Genomic DNA, 19,665 nt, shown 5'->3' with positions numbered 1-19,665 from the left:
GATTCAAATTCAGTAGTTTATCAAGACAACTGGGTTTGGGGAAACCTGAACCTAGTTTTACTTAAAGTCTGCTACCCTAACAAGGAGGGACTTCCCAAAAGAACAGGAACTGATCTAGAAAATGAAGTATATGGATTAGGTAACTTTACACTTAATCTCATGATCCTGAATGTTGAATCCGAAGCTACACCAATCTTGCCCGCTATGTCAGTATTTCCAGTTAGAGGCGAATTATGTGTAAGAAAGAATGGTTCAATACACATGGGCCATAGTAAATGTACCACTGTAATAGAATTCAGTGATAAAGGCAAATCTACATTTAGAGCTTCTCGTCACTCCTACTTCATCTGTGGCCACACCGCATACATACGCCTACCCCTAGATTGGGATGGTACCTGTTACATTGCATTCCTTCTGCCACCTGTTTTCCTAGCCCCGCCTGATTACCATAGGAATACCCATTTAGTACACAATAGACAGCAGAGGGATCTCCCGATTGTCGACTACACCGAAACAGCATGGGAGCAATACACAGATTTCAATAAAGGTTTCTTTCCCTACATAGGTACAGTCACTAATAGTAAGTTGATACGTAGATTAACTAGAACCCTTGAAGCAGTAGTGAATGAAACTACTTCCGCCTTAGGCAACTTAACAGAGGAGCAGTCTGCGATGCGGATTGTTGTTCTTCAAAATCGTCTTGTCCTTGACGTCATCCTGGCCGATAGGGGCGGAGCTTGTAGGGTCATCGGATCAAGTTGCTGTGTTTTCATACCAGAAAACGCGCCGTCAGTATATAAGGCCATAACTCGACTTCATAAGATCGTAAGCCAGATACACCAGAATCCAGGCACCTGGACTTGGTCCGGTTGGTTCTGGAGCGTGTTGTCAGCCTGGGGATGGAGGATCCTATCCTTCCTAGGTATTGGCTTTCTCATTCTATTCAGTTGCTGCTTGTGTCTACAATGTGGACCAGCGATTTGTGGTCTGTGTGCCACATCGTGTATCCCGCCTTCGAATTTTCATTCAAGATCCCGGAAGAAGAAAGAAGAACAAATGATGCTATATGAACAGATTGATGGATTGATGAAGATGGATATTTCATAAGGGTCCGTAGGGGACAAGGAGGGAATGAGGAAATATGAATTTTATGACCAGTTATGTCCCCTATCTTAGACCCCAACGGCTCCATGTACATGCTACAAGTACATGTATGTTCCCTCCAGTTCCAGCTATGAAGACGCAAATGCATGTGCGTCCAACGTCAACATGTCCCCTTTCAGATCCGCCATGAATGGGTCAAATATTCCATTCCTAAGTATGATTGGCCACCGACTTTATATGGTTCACTTTTCTAGTTTTACAGTTCAGGCGAGTACGCCCTGAATTCTGTCATCAAGCCTTTTCCTGCTTCTGCCTCTGAAATGCTCCAGCCTGGACCTGCATCCGTATCCATGAACTTTGTCCTACTCCCTGCGCGGCTAACGGTGCCTGACGCGGCCTGTTGCCTGCCAAAAACTGTATTCAGCCTTCAAGTTATCTGCTCCGCTCCTCATCCAATGCATTCCTGTCTAGTAGTTTAGGTAAACATCCTTCCAGCTACCGAGCAAAGAGCTTGGCCTCGCTGTCTTTATGCAAGTAATTCATAGCCCCTGTTACCATGGAAGATTCCTGCCCCCTCGCATCTCATGTAGACACATAGACGCTTGTACATGCACTAACAGTCAGTATAGAATAGATTCCGTCCGAGAAACCTTTCCTTTTGGATAACACAGTTCCTTAAACAAAGATATTAGATACAATTTGGGATTAGGTTGACCTGACCCCCCAGACTTTTGTCTCCACATGTAGAGCTAAATGTCAATTCCCCTTCACCCTCTAGTTGCACGTCAATCACACGTCATGCGGCTGCGCGCGCATCTCTGCCAAATATTTCTGCTGACACTGCAGGATTCTCTTATGGATCCACCCACTTATGACATCATTTTAAATGACGTTTCTAGTATACGCCTGTATTTACGCCTATTTTCATTACGTATGTGTATTCTTATCTGTATTATCAGCTGTTACGCCTCCTGCATCTGTCTTAATGCAATGCTTTTCATATATATATTGTTACTTGTCAATAATGTATTGCCTATCCCTTCCTGAACCTTCGTGGTGATGGAATAAGATTGCCTAGTTCGAACTATGATTCCTTTGTAAGGAATAAAGCCCTTTTCAGAACCTCTAATACCACGGATTCTGCCTCTTATTTTGACTGAGTTATTCTTACTAGACTTTACCGCATAAAAAATAGTACAGGTAATTTAAATATTTACCACAAGGGGGGGGGAAAGGAATCAAGCGCTTACCGGGATCCTGCCAGGTCCTACGGCTTACATTGAACCGAGTGACGGGGTGAGGAGCGTTGAGTGTCAATAAATACTGAAGAGGTGTGCTTGGGGGACTAGAGCGGGTAAGAGCGGCGCCATCTTAGGGGAGAAAGATAAACAGGGAAGATAGACTGGGGAAGTTCCTTAAGAGGGTAAGGAAGTGAAAACAGACCAAGCAATTCATATATTACATTTTACAAAAAAACAATTGCGTTAATTCAGCATTATTGTTGCAATATGAGGGTGATAAAATTGAGTATTGGGACAAGGACTTACGGAGACCTGAAGTAGGAGAAAACATGATGTCAATGGAACTGTAGTATGAAAAAAGGCGAAGGATTTACAACTCATTACATTAAGGTCCAAAATGTGCCGTAATCGTGTTAAACCACATAGTTAGCCAAGGGAGGAAGACCACTACGCCTAAGAGTTACAGTGGGAGAAAAGAAAGGCAGTGTGATATAAGGATGGAAAACAACCGATATGTGACAATTTGCTGCAGAAACAAGGCGGAATTGACATGAGCATGAACGTACATGGTGTCAGAAACAAGGCGGAATTGACATGAGCATGAAAGTTCATGGTGTCAGAGGAGGTTAGTCCAATCCTCGCTGCGATTCAGGCCTTGCCTGATGCTGTCAGTGCGGATGATCATTCTGAGTTCTTCTTTATTCAAGATTTTCGCAATGTCTCCTCCTCTTGGCGGCTGTTTGATGCATTTGAGCACTGTCCATTTAATATCAACATCTGTGTGCCCCATTTCAATGAAATGTTCAACAAGGGGGGCATTTGGGGTTTTGCAGCGCACTCTGCTTCTGTGTTGGCCAATTCGCAATTTCACCTTCTGTGTTGTCTGCCCAATGTAGATCTTGTTGCATGGGCAAGAGATGAGATAAATAACATTGCTCGTATTACATTTCGAGAAGGAATTTAGAGTGATGGACACATTGTTAAATACAAAGTCTTTACCTTCCATGGTAGTGCTACAAACATTGCAGTTGCCGCATTTGGCATGTCCAATGAGAGGGTCTAACCCCCAATGTGCATCAAGAGTGACCATCGGACGGGGGGAAGGTAAAGCGGCTCTTACCAGATGGTCCTTTAGGTTCCGGTTCTTACAGAACGCAAAAATAGGTCGCTCTATTGAGAGATTCCCTGCATTGACCACAGGCCAGTGTTGCAAAATGGATTTTCGAATTTGGTTGGACGCTGGGGAAAAGGTGGTGACACAGACTAGGCGGTTGGCATTGGTTTTGACTTTGGGTGACAGTAGGGTTTCCCTTGGACAATACCAAGCTCGTTTTTGTGCATTTCTTACCAGTCTTTTGGGGTAGCCACGGGCTCTCAGTTTGTTGGTGAGAATGAGAGCTTCAGAGAAATAGTCATCCTTGGAAAAACAGTTACGTCTAATACGGAGAAATTGGGAATATGGTAAAGAGTCTCTGAGTGCTCGGGGGTGGTGACTTTCGTACCTAAGTAATGTGTTTCTCTCTGTGCTTTTTCTGTATAGTTGGGTTAGTAGTTCACCATCAGAATGATATATGGTTAGGTCAAGAAATGGGATTTGTGAACTGTCATGTGTGTTGGTGAAGTTGAGACCAGAACAATTATTATTGAGCCAGTGATTGAATTGGGAAAGTGTAACCTCGTTTTGATGCCATATCAGGAAAATGTCATCTATGTAGCGCCGCCATATAATGATGCCTGGAAGGAATGGGTTAGTGGCATCAAGGATGGTAGTCATTTCTAGATGATCCATGTAGAGGATCGCTAGGTTCGGCGCAAAAACTGCGCCCATCGACGTACCTTTTACTTGCTGATAGTATTCATTCTCAAAGGTAAAAAAGTTACGGGCCAGACAGAGTTCAAGCAGCTGAATAATGAAAAGTGTGGGGACAGGGTGGGGGCGTGGTCTCGAGTCCAAGATCCCTTGGATCACGAGAAGTGCTGGGATTTGCGGAATATTAGTGTAGAGTGATTCTACATCCATGGTGCAGAGGATATCAAGGGTGGGATCAAAGGGGTGATGCTCGATGAGATTTATCATCGCCATACTATCTCTGATATAGCACTGAGTAAGTGGTACGAAGTCTTTGATAAAGTGGTTGTTCACCACACTCACTACTCCATTAACGCACCATTCTCCGTTTTTAGCAATCCTATCTGTCCCAAACCGGCGAATATTGGTTCCCGTGGCTCCGGCCTGACCGTGCCATTGCCCTCCAGCTCACACCTATGAGCTTTCACCGCAGTTGCCCCCGTCACTGAACGGCTTTTGCTCTCTTACGAGTACAGGTGAGATCAACTTCCTTAACGTTCCATCCTTCCACCTGGTTGCCGCATAGCACCACCGCCACCTACGGTCATTTCTCCTCCACTGTAAACTCCTGCCCCCCCACCCAGCTTACTCGCATGAGTTCTTTATCACGCACTTCGCGTCCATCCAGTCTACGGTTACTTTAGACGCATGTTCTCTAGTCACGCGGTCCCTTTTCCGCTCCCACTTCTTATTAGTCATTGTACCACCGCTACCGGTTATCCTTCCGAGCAATCACCACATATATCTTACTCGCGCCCGTTACTGAGCGGGTATAATCATTATTTTACCCTATGCATGTCCATTCATTCGCATGCACTTCTGACGCATGTTCTCACATCAAGCGGTTTCTTTCCGCTTTGACTTCTTATTAGTCCTTTTACCCCCTCGATAGGCCATCCCTCCGTTCACTTACCACATAAACGGCTTATTCGCGTCCGATATTGACTCCTGTATCCTACGCATGCCTACACATCCGCATGCACTCCTGGAACCACACTTGCATCCCTTGTGCGAATTCACCATGTTCAACATACCACGAGCGGACCGCCTGAAATCTCTTTATTTTTCCCCTATTTTCCTTTTCTACATCCACCCCCTTTTTTGTTTCCCCGCAGGCAATTTCGTTCACAATCAGGCATGTACACATCAAGTCCTGATGATGATCCTGGTACTCCTCTAAAAGGATCGAAACGTCGTCGACCCCCTCTAAAATAGCATGCACGTTATTCCATTGTGTTGAAAAAGTGCACTAGCTGTTTTGAAAAAAGCTTATAACACTGGATAATCTAAAAAGCTTCAATTTCTGTCTTGCCTGAAATGCCTTGTTTGTTTTGTTAATGTCATTGTTCTATTTGGACACAGGACTGTGTCCCACGTGTATTTTGTTATATGTATGCAATTTTAAAATTTGAATAATGAAATCGGTTGTCCGGCTGGACTTCCAGAATATAGTATCGATTCAGAACTATATTTATCTAATCATTACCCCAACTATTTGAGGATCACTGTTGTTTGTACTGTTAGATCTCAAGGCACTGAGAGAGGGGACACTACGGTTGAGTCGAAGAGCCGGAGCTTTGGGGTCCTTCCTGAATTGAGGCAGCCTTACTCAAGAGTTGTTTAGAGGATCTTTTTTTACTTAGGTTACCAAATAAACTAAATATGGATTTTTTTTATTACCCCCAAGTTCTCATTGCCTGTTTTCCATTTGTATGTCATTTCCTTACCTTTTTTTTATTACCGCTAAAGGTAATAACTAAGCCTGGGTGTAAAACTCTGCTCTGCTCGCAGAGTTTGTGATATTCAGCGACTTTGCATAAAGCAGAGTTACCAATGAACTCCGCACTCCGCAATGGAGCAGAGTTTTTTTTCCATTGGCGTGTCTTTCCGCGTGCACGGTGAGTACAACAAGAGTTGCTGGGCACTTGCAAGCACCCACAATATTTTCAAGCTGCTCGCGAGATTTAGCGGTTGTTTGCTCTCCTCTAGAAGAAGCTGAATCTCCTCAAAAAGACAATTAGGAGTTAAAAAGCTTCTCAAATGGACCATTCATGGTGGTTTTTTGTGCCGTGAGTAAGCCTGGGCAAAGCACTACACTACGCTTGCGTAGTTTGCGAAGTTTGCGCTACTTCGCATTACGTGAATTGCACGTAGCACAGTGCAAACACGCGTAGCGTAGCGTTGCGTAGCGTTGCGTAGTGCAGCGGTCATTTTTTGCTTGCTCGCGGTCCTCAACGTCAAATTGGCGACCGCGAGCAAGCAAAATGACATCCCGGCGGGACTTTTTCCTCGTTCGCGATCAGCAACATCAAGTTGGCGATCGCGAGAGTGGAAAATAAACCTCCTGGCGAGATTCTCAACGCGGGGAGGTCAGGTTTCTCATTGCGAGTGGTCGCGTATGCAAACGACCGCTTGCGATGAGAAACTACCAGTTCGCGTTGAGAAAGCTGCCGCTCGAGTAAAAGTCTACTCGAGCGGCAGAAAACTACAGCTCGCACTGTGCAAGATGCCGTTTTCAATGATTGCACAGTGCGGATGAAAACGGCATCTGGCACAGTGCGAACAGGGTACTACGCAGTTCGGGAAGTGCTACGCGTAGCTCGCGTAGTGCAAAGTGCACTTTGCGTAGCTACGCGTAGCGCTACTTCGCGAACTACGCCCAGGGTTAGCCGTGAGTCTTTTATTTTTTACTTTATTTCTTTTCCAAAAGGAGGAAAGTGCCCCAGAGACTCCAACTTCCTGTTACTATCCAGCAGGCTTCTCCCAGTGACTCCTGGTCACTTTTCATTTGGATTTGGAGCTGAAAGGATCACTCACCTTGTCTGCTACATATATATCATTGGATTTTAAGACTTGTATTTGAGATTTTACAAGTAAGTCAAAAAACTGGTGTATAATGGTGTTGTTTATTTGTTTTGGGGCATGCACCAGGATTTATTTGTACTTTTATTAAATTTTAGCCTTCAATCAGTCAGGATTCGTGTAGAGTGCGACTACTCACCAGTAAGGTTTCAAGGCACTGAGAGGGGACACTACGGTTGAGTCGAAGAGCCGGTGCTTGGGGTCCTTCCTGAATTGAGACAGCCTTACTTGAGAGCTGTTTATATGATTTTTTTTTACTTAGGTTACTAAAAAAACAACTAAATATGGATAATGTTAGATTTGGGGGTCTCTAGTTGGCAGAGGTAGGTAACTTTGACCAAATAGGGACCCTTGCATCTATTCTGGGTGGTGGGTACACTTCTAAAATAACCCCTGCTCACCCCCTTGGTAACTTGGCACGAGCAGACAGACTTATCTCAGAGGCAGTGTGTAAAGCATTTGTGAACACATAGAGTAATCCAGTGACAACACTACAGATGGACACCACACAAGTTGTAGTATAAAAATAAGCATTTTTATATAGACTTAACACAAGACCACAAACAACAAAAATCCACAATACAATGGTTGAAATAGATGGTAAATGCGACACTTTGCATTCAATGTACCTTAGGATGTGTAATGCTATACAATGAAAGAGTTGCAGGGAAGGTGATGCATCGGTTCCTTACACGCAAGAACGGTGATGCGTCGGTTCCCTACTGTTGCGTAGGGGACGGTGATGCGTTGGTTCTTCTCTGCATGGGGAGGTGATGCATCGGTTTCTTACTGTACTTCCGTGGCGATGCGACCTGCAACGCCGTGATGCGATGAAAATCCGGTGCAATGAAACAAAATGGCGTCTTCTCCTTGATGCGACAACAATGCTTGCACGCCGGACGGCTGTGTGGTGACTTAACGATTCTTCTGAGCCGCGACAGACCCTGAAACATGCTTCTCCGGTGATGCTACAGCATCTGCTGCGATGGCGACACTCTTCTCCGGCGATGCGAGGCGCTTCAGTGGTGTGATGCGACAGCGACGACAACCTTCTTCAGTGATACGACGACAGTGGCTGTGGCGGCGACACGCTTCTACGGTGGTGCGACAGCGTCTGCTGCGAAGGCGACTCTCTTATCCGGCGAGGCGCTTCTGCGATGCGATGTGACAGCGGCAGCGGCGACACACTTCTTCAGTGGTGCGACGACAGCAGCTGCGGCGGCGTCACACTTCTTCGTGCGTCGCGCTTCCAGCTCCTTGCGACACGCAGTCCCTCAGAAGGCCCAGCACAACAGCAGGCACTTCACATGCCTGAGACTTTAGCAGGAGGCAAGCTCAATTTCTAAGCCCTTGGAGATCCTTTACAAGTTGATGAATGTAGCACAAAGTTCCTTTCTCCTTTCTTTAGCAGTAAGGCAACCACTGCAGGCCAATCCCCCAAACAGCACTCAGCTTAGGTATAGTCTCCTCTGTCAGTATTTTCTCTGGTTCCTCTCCTCAGCAAAGGTTCTTCTTGTTTCCCAAAATTGATCTAAAGTCCTGGGGTCTGGGTCCTCCTTTTTATACTGATATTTTCTGAAGGCAGAGACCTTTGCCTAGTCAAAACCAGTCCTGGTCAGTCTTGGAGTACTTTGTTTACAGGATTCCTTCTTTCCTTTGACAGTGTGAGCCAGGGACATCAGGCGCACCACAGGAGGTGGAGCCACCATTGTGGAAGGCAGGCACAGCCCTATTTAGGTCCCAGGTGCAACTCTTCCCACCACTCTACATGCTGATCTCTCTATTCAGCCTGGCGCTGACTCACCATGTCTCCTGGAATCCCTCAGCCCCTGTTATTCACAAACCAGACATGGAATACACAACCGGCCGGCTTGGATAGTTAGGCAAGAAAATACCTGCTTTCTAAAAGTGGTATTTTTAAACACAAAATGTTAAATCCAACTTCACTAAAAGATGTATTTTATCATTGTGAGTTCAGGCACAATAAACTCAAATTTCTACCATGTTCCCCGGGTCAGTTAGGATTGTAAGGTTTTATAATCAAACTGCCCATTCTGGCCTATGGGAAACAGGTAGCCTTGCAATAGTAAAAAACGAAAATGACTGTAATTCACTATTAGGACATGCCACACACATCAGGGCAGGTTCTACCTTTTACCTACAATGCACCCTGCCCTTGGGCCTACCAGAGGGGTGACTAATTTGCAGAAAAGGGAAGGTTTAGGGACTGGCAAGTGGGTGCACTTGCCCAGTCAAGATGGCAGTACAAGACTGCACACAGGCTCTGCAATGGCAGGCCTGAGACACACTTTACAGGCTGCTTCTGTGGCTGGCACAACCAGTGCTGCAAGCCCACCAGCAACATCTGATTTACAAGCCCAGGGCACCCACAGTGCACTGTACTAGGGTCTGACAGTAAATCAAATAAGCCAATCATGGAGTCACTAATCCATACATCAATTTACCATAGAGAGCATATGCACTTTAGCACTGATCGACAGTGCTAAAGTTCCCAGAGTTATAAAACAGCCAACAACAGGTCAGAAAAAATACAGGAAGGCAAAAAGTTCAGGGATGAACCTGCAAAAAGGGCCAAGTCCAACAGATAATATTTTATTACCACAATGATCTCATTGCCTGTAACCATTTGTATGTAATTTCCTTACATTATTTTTTTACTGCTAAAGGTAACAACTAGACTTAACTGTAAAACTCTGCTCTGCTCCCAGAGTTTGTGATATTCGGCAACTCCGCATAAGAAGGAGTTACCGATACTTCGCAATGGAGCACAGTTTTTTCCCATTGGCGTGTCTTTCTGCTCCCACGGTGAGTGCAACAAGACTTGCCGGGCACTCGCAAGCACTTGGCATGTGAGGGCTAAAAATATTTTAATAAACCTCCATGCTGGTATTGCTAAAAGGGGGTGTGGTGGAGGTATTTTGTATTTAATGTACAATACCTCTCGTGTGCGTCAACATGTTTCGAAGCGTAAAGCTTCTTCTTCAGGATGGGGTGCACAGATCCCCACCTAACTCACGTCAGGGTTGTGTATTGTTGTTAAACTACAAACAATATATGTGATATAAATGCGAAAACTAGACTAAATGTGCCTAATTACTAGATTCCAAATCGTAAGTACCTGCAATGAGGACCTGAAATCAAAAGAACACAGGGAAGGAAAAAGTACATGGGGTATTTAGTTGCAACATCCAGCACGCTGGGCTAATGACCTAAACTAGGTGAAAAAGCACTCTCTAGACATAATATGTCATCCTACTCCAGTGCAGTGCCCTATAAAGAAGATAGACACGTACATGACTGACGAACGAATAACATAAAACACACACTCTATCATTAGTCCACTGGTTGTTTAGGTGGTCTATGATCCAAAAAGGTTTTTTCTGAGGTGTACAAAGAGAGAGGAGGTAAGGAAGGAACAGTGCATACTTGCTACAAATTGGCGAATTGCATCATGAGCCTGTAATACGGAGGGACCCCGTGCTTAATAGCACTCTGCAGAGTAAGTAAGGAAGAAAAACACAGTCTTAGTTTAGTGCTTAGGATAGTACTCACTTTGTAGATGCATTAGGATTCACAAGGTTTTCCCATCAGCCATGCCGTACTTACAATACAGGAGGTGCTCCCTGTCAAGACTGTCCCATCTGCGGCTCCGTGGATAAATGTGGAGCGCGGCGGGATCAGTATAAGTACTCTGCTTAAATGGATAATTGGCAAGTCATTGAGAAAAGCCAAGCAAAAGTTCTGTGTCCGGTCAGATGTATCCGGTCGGGGTTACGGGCCGAGAGACCTGTTGCGCCTCTCCTGTGGACGAGATAGAGCTCGCCCGCGCATGCGTGTTAGGTCGGATTCCGTTGAAACTAGAGCGCTGAATAGACAGTGGTACAGCGCATGCGTGGAGTGTCCTTATCAATGTGACAGAAGGCAAAGTAATTCTATTGATAAGATCCCGAAGGAGGAACCAGTTTCATAATTATATATGCAAGTTGCAATGTGAGGTGGTAGGGACCGAGGAAAAAAACAGACATTGTGACCTACTCTTGGATCAGCTCAGTTTCTTGAAATTAAGGCATTGAACAATAATTTGTATTGTGCAAAAGTGGAATGTCTCTTTTCTGCGCACCGAAGGGCATGGATTTCAGTCGGTCAAAAAGAGTTTCTGGTTTGTAATATTTAATGTGTACTACGGAGAAAAACAGGAGATTGTCCCCTGCTGTTAGATAGGTGTAGCCAAACACTATTGCATGACGAAGGAGTTAGATCTTTTGATGTACGTAACGTAACATCGCATGTGTTTCTAGAGGCCAGGTATTGTAGGTAGACTGAAGGGGCTTGTTAACCACACAGAAACATGTCAACACTGGCCTACACAGCGCCAGTAGGCATACTGCAAAAGCGTGTTTGTTCTGAGCACCCTGGGCGAGTGATGTAGATGTTGTTTTTTAACATTCACGCAATAATTCACATCTGACCCCACCACTCACTTACCATCTAAACCCTCACGCACCACACATAGTTATTACATCAGTGCTCCCACGTAGTCGTTGGTTAGTAGCATGCCGCATTCCGTAGAGGGATGTGAAGACCCTTATGATGAAGCATGACACCAAGGGCCCTTTTGGTGTGTGAGGGGTATTTAAAGAACACAGTGTGCTCCCCACCATTGTAGGGACCATGCCAATCTCATTCAGGTGGATTCCTTTTGTTTGTTAGAATTGTGGCCGGGGAGATCGAATCCACTTGTGTGTCCAGGTGGACACTTCCTCTCTCCACTCCTCCTTTTGTTATATTTATTACTCGCAAGCACCCACAAGATTTTCTAGCTGCCAATTAGATTTTGGGGCTGCTAGCTCTCCTCGAGAAGAAGCTAAATCTCCTCAAAAAGACAATTTGGAGTTAAAAAGCTTCTCAAATGTACCGTACATGATGGTTTTTTGTGCCATGATTCTTTTTTTTACTTTCTTTCTTTTCCAAAAGTAAGAAAATGCCCCAGAGACTTCACCTTCCCGTTCCTATCCAGCAGGCTCCTCCCAGTGCCTCCGGGTCACTTTTCATTTGGCTTTGGAGCTGGAAGGATCACTCACCTTGTCTGCTGGATATATACCATTGGATTTAAGGACTTTGTATTCAATATTTCAAAGGTAAGTTCAGAAACTGGTGTATAAGGCTGTTGTTTATTTGTTTAGGGGCATGCACCAGGATTTATTAGTACTTTTATTAAATATTTTAACATTTATAGTGGTGGGTGGCCTGCAGTTTCAGTAGGGGCATAGTTGTTTTTTTTGCATGTATTTTTCTTCTTTTACAAAGGAAACATGTTGCACAGTTTAGTATATACTCTACAAGTTTTTAAATACATTTGCAATATTCATTTCATTCACTATGTGGCCTACTCTGCCAATTGGCCTTGCAGCCAGTATGCCCAGGACTAGTCATGGGTGCATGGAACAACTGCTCCTGTTTCTGTGGTGTCTGTTAATTTAAAACATCATTTAGACCATGGATGGCATTGGATTAAATAAAAAATGTGTTTTTTGGGTGGGTACTGCATGTTTTTTTTCTACAAACAGTGTATTGGTACGGTAATATATTCAATGTCTTCGGAGGATGTGTGTTTTATTTTTTTTAGCAAACACAATACTTTTCAGACACTCACCCCCTGTCACAGATCTGGGTTTAATCCAACATCATTCTTCTGTTCACTAATACACCCCCGTTTGGACCCAGCCATATGCAAATCAGTCTTGACCTTGTACCTCATGGGAACAGTCCAGGACGAACTGCCAAGCCAGGTCCTCCATGGACCAGAAACAAGCATCCTGGACCAGTTTTAGAGTTTTACTCCTCATCAGCCAGGCTAGCTTGAATCCAGTGGCAAAGCGAGAATGGGACCCACGTCTGGGCATACCCTGGCCACTTAAGCCAAACATAACAAACATAATAGGATGTTTGGTGGAGTGCGGAAACTTTTCAAACACTCACCCCCAGTCACAGATCTGGGATTAATCCATCATCATTCTGCTGCTCACTAAGCCACCCTGGTTTGGACCCAGCCATATGCAAATCAGTCTTGACCCTGTACCTCATGGGTACAGTCCAGCCCGAACTGCCAGGCCAAGTCCTCCCTGGACTGAAAACAAACATCCTGGGACCGGGGTCGGAGTTTCACTCCTCATCAGCCAGGCTAGCTTGAATCCAGTGACAAAGTGAGCCAGAGACCCACGTCTGGACATACACTGGCCACTTAGGACAAACATAGGAACCACAATAGCATGATAGACGGAGTGCTGAAACTATTCAGACACTCACCCGCAGTCACAGATCTGGGGTTAATCCATCATCATTCTTCTGCTCACTAAATTACCCAGGTTTGGGCCCAGCATATATAAATCAGTGATGTACCTATACCTCATGGGAACAGTCCAACCCGAACTGCCAGGCGAGGTCCTCTCTGGACCAGAAACAAGCATTTTGGGACCGGTTTCAGAGTTTCACTTCTCATCAGCCAGGCTAGCTTGAATACAGTGGCAAAGTGAGCAAGGGACGCACATCTGGGCATATCCTGGCAACTTAGGACGAACATCGCAAATACAATAGGATGATGGATGGAGTGCTGAAACTATTTAGACACTCACCCCCAGTCACAGATCTGGGTTTAATCCATCATCATTCTTCTGCTGACTAAGCCACCCCAGTTTGGACCTTGCCATATAAAATCAGTCCTGACCCTGTGCCTCATGGGAACAGTCCAGCCCGAACTGCCAGGCCAGGTCCTCCCTGGACCGGAAACAAACATCCTGGGACCTGTTTCGGAGATTCACTCCTCATCAGCCAGGCTAGCTTGAATTCAGTGGCTAAGTGAGCAGGGGACCCAAGTCTGGGCATACCCTGGCCACTGAGGGGAAACATAGCAAACACAATAGGATGATGGACGGAGTGCTGAAACTTTTAAGACACTCACCCCAGTCACAGATCTGGGTTAAAGTCATCATCATTCTTCTGCTAACTAAGCCACCCCAGTTTGGACACAGCTATATGCAATTCAGTCTTGACTCTGAATAACATGGGAACAGTCCAGTCCGAACTGCCAGGCCAGGTCCTCCCTGGACCGGAAGCAAACATCCTGGGACCTGTTTCGGAGTTTCACTCCTCATCAGCCAGGCTAGCTTGAATTCAGTGGCTAAGTGAGCAGGGGACCCAAGTCTGGGCATACCCTGGCCACTGAGGGCAAACATAGCAAACACAATAGGATGATGGACGGAGTGATGAAACTTTTAAGACACACCCCAGTCACAGATCTGGGTTAAAGTCATCATCATTCTTCTGCTAACTAAGCCACCCCAGTTTGGACGCAGCTATATGCAATTCAGTCTTGACTCTGAAACATCATGGGAACAGTCCAGCCTGAACTGCCAGGCCAAGTCCTCCCTGGACCAGAAGCAAGCATCCTGGGACTGGTTTCAGAGTTTTATTCCTCATCAGCCAGGCTAGCTTGAATTCTGTCACAAAGTTGGCAAGGGACCCATGTCTGGGCATACCCTGGCCACCCTTGGCAAACATAGCAAGCACAATAGGATGATGGGCGGAGTGCTGAAACTTTTCAGCCACTCGCCCCCAGTCACAGATCTGGGGTTAATCCCTGTCTATCTATCCTTTTTTTAATCCCCTAGCAGGACTGCTGTACAATATTTGATTTCCATCATGCTTCTACCTATAATATGGTGGTATGATCGTGGGGGCCAACATATGCCACATACGCAACCGCCAGCCCTCTGGCATGACCTATAGCTGGCCTGCGGTGCCCTCCATGATAGCCACCATTGTGGGAGCTGGCCTGATGGTGTCTTGTACAGTCAGTCTCTATGTTCTTCATGCTCTATGTGCTCTCATTGATGCGTGGTGTGGAGATAAACGTTGATACCTCAGATGTTTTTCATGTTTGTCTATTGTTGTTTCTATCTCCCTCTTTTTGATTCTAGGTTTCTTCAGGAGCTATTTAGTTGCAGCCTTGCTGTAGTGTTTCACAGAATTGGCCCGCCCTGATCAAATAAAGGTCTTTCGACCCCTTCACTCACTCGCACCATCACACCACAGCTTGTTTGGTCCAGATGAAGCGCCATGGATCGTTGTGACCAACGAGGCACGAAACATATTGACCTTTTACTTACTTTGGCAGATTATGCCTGTTGAAGTCACTCACGACTCTTTGGGACTTTTATTCTGACAAGGGTACCCTCACAATTAATACATCGACTCCTGGTATCCCTTATCCAGTTTTAACTTTTCACATACTCATTCACCATTCACAGAGGACACCCCTCACCCCGCACACATCAGACGGCTGTTCTATGAAAGATTTCCTCTAAAGTGACATTTCCGGGGACCCATAGGGCATTGCAGTGCCTGCCCGACGCGGAGCAAACGCCCGATAATGAACCATGACATCCTTCATACGGACACCTGGGCAAGAGTCAAGTTAGGCAATGGGTCAAGTACAACTGCAAGCATCCAGACGCAAAGCGGCTTAAAACAAGGCTGCGTTTTAGCCCCCAGCCTATTCAATCTGTTTTTATCTGACTTAGCTCCGCACATTGAAAAACCAGAGTCTCACCCCCCGAAACTGGTCAACGAGCCAATCGCCATATTACAATATGCGGACGATATAGTTCTGTTGAGCCAAACTCCCATTGGCCTTCAGAGATCAATAAACAACCTTGTGACCTACCTGGATAAGGAACAACTGGAGTTAAGTAAAGAAAAAACAAAAATAGTTCGCCTATTTGATCGTAAGAAACTCAAGTTCAAATGGTCGGCTAAGGGGGCAACTGTCGAAGACGTCAGCTCATATAAATACCTGGGTGTAATAATTGGGCAGGGTGCAACCCACAAAGATCACAAACTGGCTCTAATAGCAAAGGCACATTCTTTAATTTTTGCATATAAATTACTTCGCAAAAAGATGGACAGTCCAAATTTCTCTCATTTACTCAAAGTAATGGCCGCCCAAATACTACCTAAATTGTCCTACGGCCTGGCTCCATGGCGTGGCAAAGAAGTGTACATATTGAACACATTGCAGACAAAGATTTATAAAGCAGTTTTTGACCTGCCTAAATCTGTCTCGCCCTCGCAGGTCAGATAGGAATTTGGCCTCCAGCACCAGAAATTTTGAGTAATGAGCTGTTTTATTAAACTGTGCCACATGCTCCGCTCTTCTGATACGAACTCTTTAAATAGCCTATGTTGGGAAGAAATTAAGCTCCAGGGGGATCATGTAACATCCAACTCCTGGGGAAGCTTTTTGAGAGAGTCCCTGGCTGAGTTGGCCCTACAAACAGCATGGGCCAAAAGACTGGATCGAGGAAGCTTTGGCAAAATAGTAAATAGCGCAGCCAAAAAGAAATCCCTATGGGCAGACAAACAAGAGTTCTCCAAGCGGCGGCATGGGTGGACAGTAATTAATACATATAGGGCCTTATGTAGGTAGCCTAACATTTACCGCTTCATAAATACCGAATGTTACCGATTCGGTATTTATGAAGTGGTAAATGCTATGTAGGTAATCAGTCGGTAAAAATTACCGAATCGGAATTGGTCGGTAATTTAGAATCGGTATTTACCGATTCGGTAATGGTAACTGTCTTCCCATTGATTCCTATGGGCCAGGAGGCCCATAGGAATCAATGGGAAGCCAGTTACCATTACCGAATCGGTAAATACCGATTCGGTAATGGGGGGAGCACAATCAAGGGTGGCAGGGTGTCACAGTGACACACTGTTGCACCCCTGATTCCTGCATGTGTGCACATGTGGCACACATACATGCCCTAAAAAAATGCTTTTTCTAAGCCATTCGTCATTTACCACCAACTTTTAGTTGGCGGTAAATAACGAATCCACACAACACCCACACACTCCCCCTACATCTCATTTCAGGATTCGGTATTTACCGAATCGGTAAAATTACTGAATTGGTAATCTTACTGATTCGGTAAATTACCGAATCCTGAAATGTCCCCCCTACATACCAAAAGCCTGAATACCGGTCGGTAACGGGATTTTTACCGAAAATCGTCCGTTACCGACCGGTATTAGGCTACCTACATATGGCCCATAGATTCTTGAGGCCACAACCGTATCTATCCGCCCATTTCAGCTCACAACTAAAAACCAGTTTTTTAAAATTCCGAATGGGTGTGCATGAGGCTAAGGATTTATACCCCCAGTGGAAAAAGCCATTCAATACGGAATCCTGCAGACTATGTGGCTTTAAAAAAGAAACATGAATCCATCTAACATGCGCTTGTACAGCCACTTTAGACCAAAGGAGAAAGTTCTTGAAACCAATTTTTATTGAGCTGAACATTCGCTCTAGCAGGCAAGCGGTGATTTGCTGGCTAGAGGGTACCTCGTCGATACTAGCTTGTCGTGGAACTAAATATATGAACCTAGTCTGCAGACCTTTACGTCAATTTGAGGGAGAGCTTAATTACCTTGAGTCTAATGAGATCACCAGCACCCCTTTGGGTTCTTATTCCTCTGTCGTCCCATCCAAGCTATTAATGTAATTGTTTTTAACTTGAATCCTACTGATAAGTGATGTGGATTTTACTCTGGATATTAAGGTTTTAGTTCAATGTGGTATTTATTTAGGGGGGGGTTGTTTTGTAATGATTTTAAGTAATCAAACAATAAATTTACTTCACAGTGACATCCTTCAGGGTGTGTGAGGGTGACAAGACATGCGCTTGCCTCTTGCTAGTGGGTTCTAAACCTAGGTACCTCATTTCACCAATTTTTTTTTTTCTCCCCTACTTCTGGTGAGTTGGTGACTTTCAGCAACCCCATTTTTGGAACAGTTACCCCCATTTGGTTTCATGACTGGTGATAGGTACATTGATTTCTTGATTTGGAACTGGAGATAGACATGTGATGTTTTCAGTCACACCATTACATTATGTGGTCGCTAGGCTAAATGTTATGCTGATGGCAGTTGCAAGTTTGATCAGCCTGATACATTTAGCCACTTGTCTATGTTTGTTGATTTTTGTGATTGCTCACTCTTAATTGATCGCACATCAGTCATAAAATGAATGATTGCAAAGGACTATGCTCTTGCTCTCCCTCTCAGTCTTCTTGATACACTCCTTGATTCTACAATATCATTTCTGTTTTACAGTCCGCTGGCCTTCTCTTCTCTGGCACAAAAGGCAAATGCACCATAACACCCATGCTTAACTTACTGGACCTCTTCAGCCAGGCACCCAAGATTGATGGAGAATCCAAGAAGAATGTGGATGCACCCCTCAATTTGGAAATACAGTATAGTTTTTCTTTTAATAATCCTTTTTTAGAACTGTGTGTATTACTCACTTAACTCCTACTTAATTTCTATTTGCTATTTTACAAACCTAGGTGACAGAACATTTAGATAAACTTTGCAATGCATTTAAGTTAACTGTGTTTTAGTAATTCCTTTGTGTCCTCCCACAACAGATTGATGATGGTTGGCTGCTCACCGCCCAGAATGTATTGTCTTTGTGTAGTGTAGTGTTTGTCTTTGTCACACCTTTCCCAAAATCCCCTTTCCCATCCATTCACCAAACCACTAACCCTCTTCCCCAAGCTGTGAGATTTATTGAGGTGTGATGTAATAATTTACGCCATTAATTATTCACACACTTGTGGTGAAAGCAACACCAACTCAGCGTAGGATCTTCACTTCTTATATTACCTAAACAATAGCACACTCTGCCCCATTTACCCACCTATGCATAAAAAGTGATCAATATTTTAGATATAGAAGAACCTCATTTACCAGCATCAGCATTCAGGCATTGTGTTGGGTAAAAGCTTAACCATGTCCACTCCAGAGTTTGGACCCGATTACGGTGTCGGGCGGACCATCATCAACAGGTCATCGATGGATGTAGGCCCAACATCTAGGGCAATGGACCGACCACCAGATTAAGATACCGGCAGTCAGAGCGCATTTGCTTTAAACAGCCTCAGGGAGCCCATCGGGGCAGTGGTCGGAGCCTAATCCCAGCAATGGAGTAGGTGCCTGCAGAGGGATTGGGATGTCAGATTCTGATAGCCTTCTTATGGCAGTGCAACCTCCATGAAAACACAGTAATCTTCCGTGGGCCTTTGCTATTTGGCTAGGGAGGCATATGTGGTACCCTCCCAAACACCCATGCACCATTTAAAATATGATTCACAATTACGGTTTGTGCAGCGGTTCTTTTCCCGGGCCACTGCACAAGCTGTAATAGTAAAAAGCATTTTGCGACCGCCTGCAGGGTCCTTGTTCGATGGTCTTGTGTTCGAAACGATGGTGGCAAGATGCTCACCTAACTATCATCATAATTAGGGCTGGGTGAAGAATTCTACTCCGTAGGCAGAGTTAGCAGACTTTTGCCCATTCCAAGCTCTGCGCGGGGCACGGAGTTCTGCAAAATTCTACAAAGAGATAGGGAGCGGAGTTTTTTAGGTCTCGCCTGAGCCAGCGCATGCGCTGTCTCAAGCGGGACTTTTAGTAAGCGGGTTTTGAAAGTGCTACCCAGAGGCAGTCGGTCACCAGCTTGCTGT

General features: G+C 45.0%; 1 long non-coding RNA gene across 1 annotated transcript in view; it reads left to right on the top strand.

Annotated features, from left to right (window-relative positions):
- LOC146861813 (uncharacterized) overlaps positions 1–18,495 on the top strand; it is a 50,158-nt gene extending 31,663 nt beyond the window's left edge. Inside the window, exons 2-3 of the long non-coding RNA XR_014978053.1 lie at positions 12,052–12,215; positions 18,254–18,495. This is a non-coding gene — a long non-coding RNA (uncharacterized LOC146861813). The remainder of the gene's footprint in view (positions 1–12,051; positions 12,216–18,253) is intronic.
- The last annotated feature ends 1,170 nt before the right edge of the window (positions 18,496–19,665 follow it).

Source organism: Triturus cristatus, chromosome 2_2, assembly GCF_964204655.1.
Source record: "Triturus cristatus chromosome 2_2, aTriCri1.1, whole genome shotgun sequence".
NCBI classification, from domain to species: Eukaryota; Metazoa; Chordata; class Amphibia; order Caudata; family Salamandridae; genus Triturus; species Triturus cristatus.
Note: the sequence above shows the minus strand (reverse complement) of the source record. Positions and strands in the feature narration are given on the sequence as shown.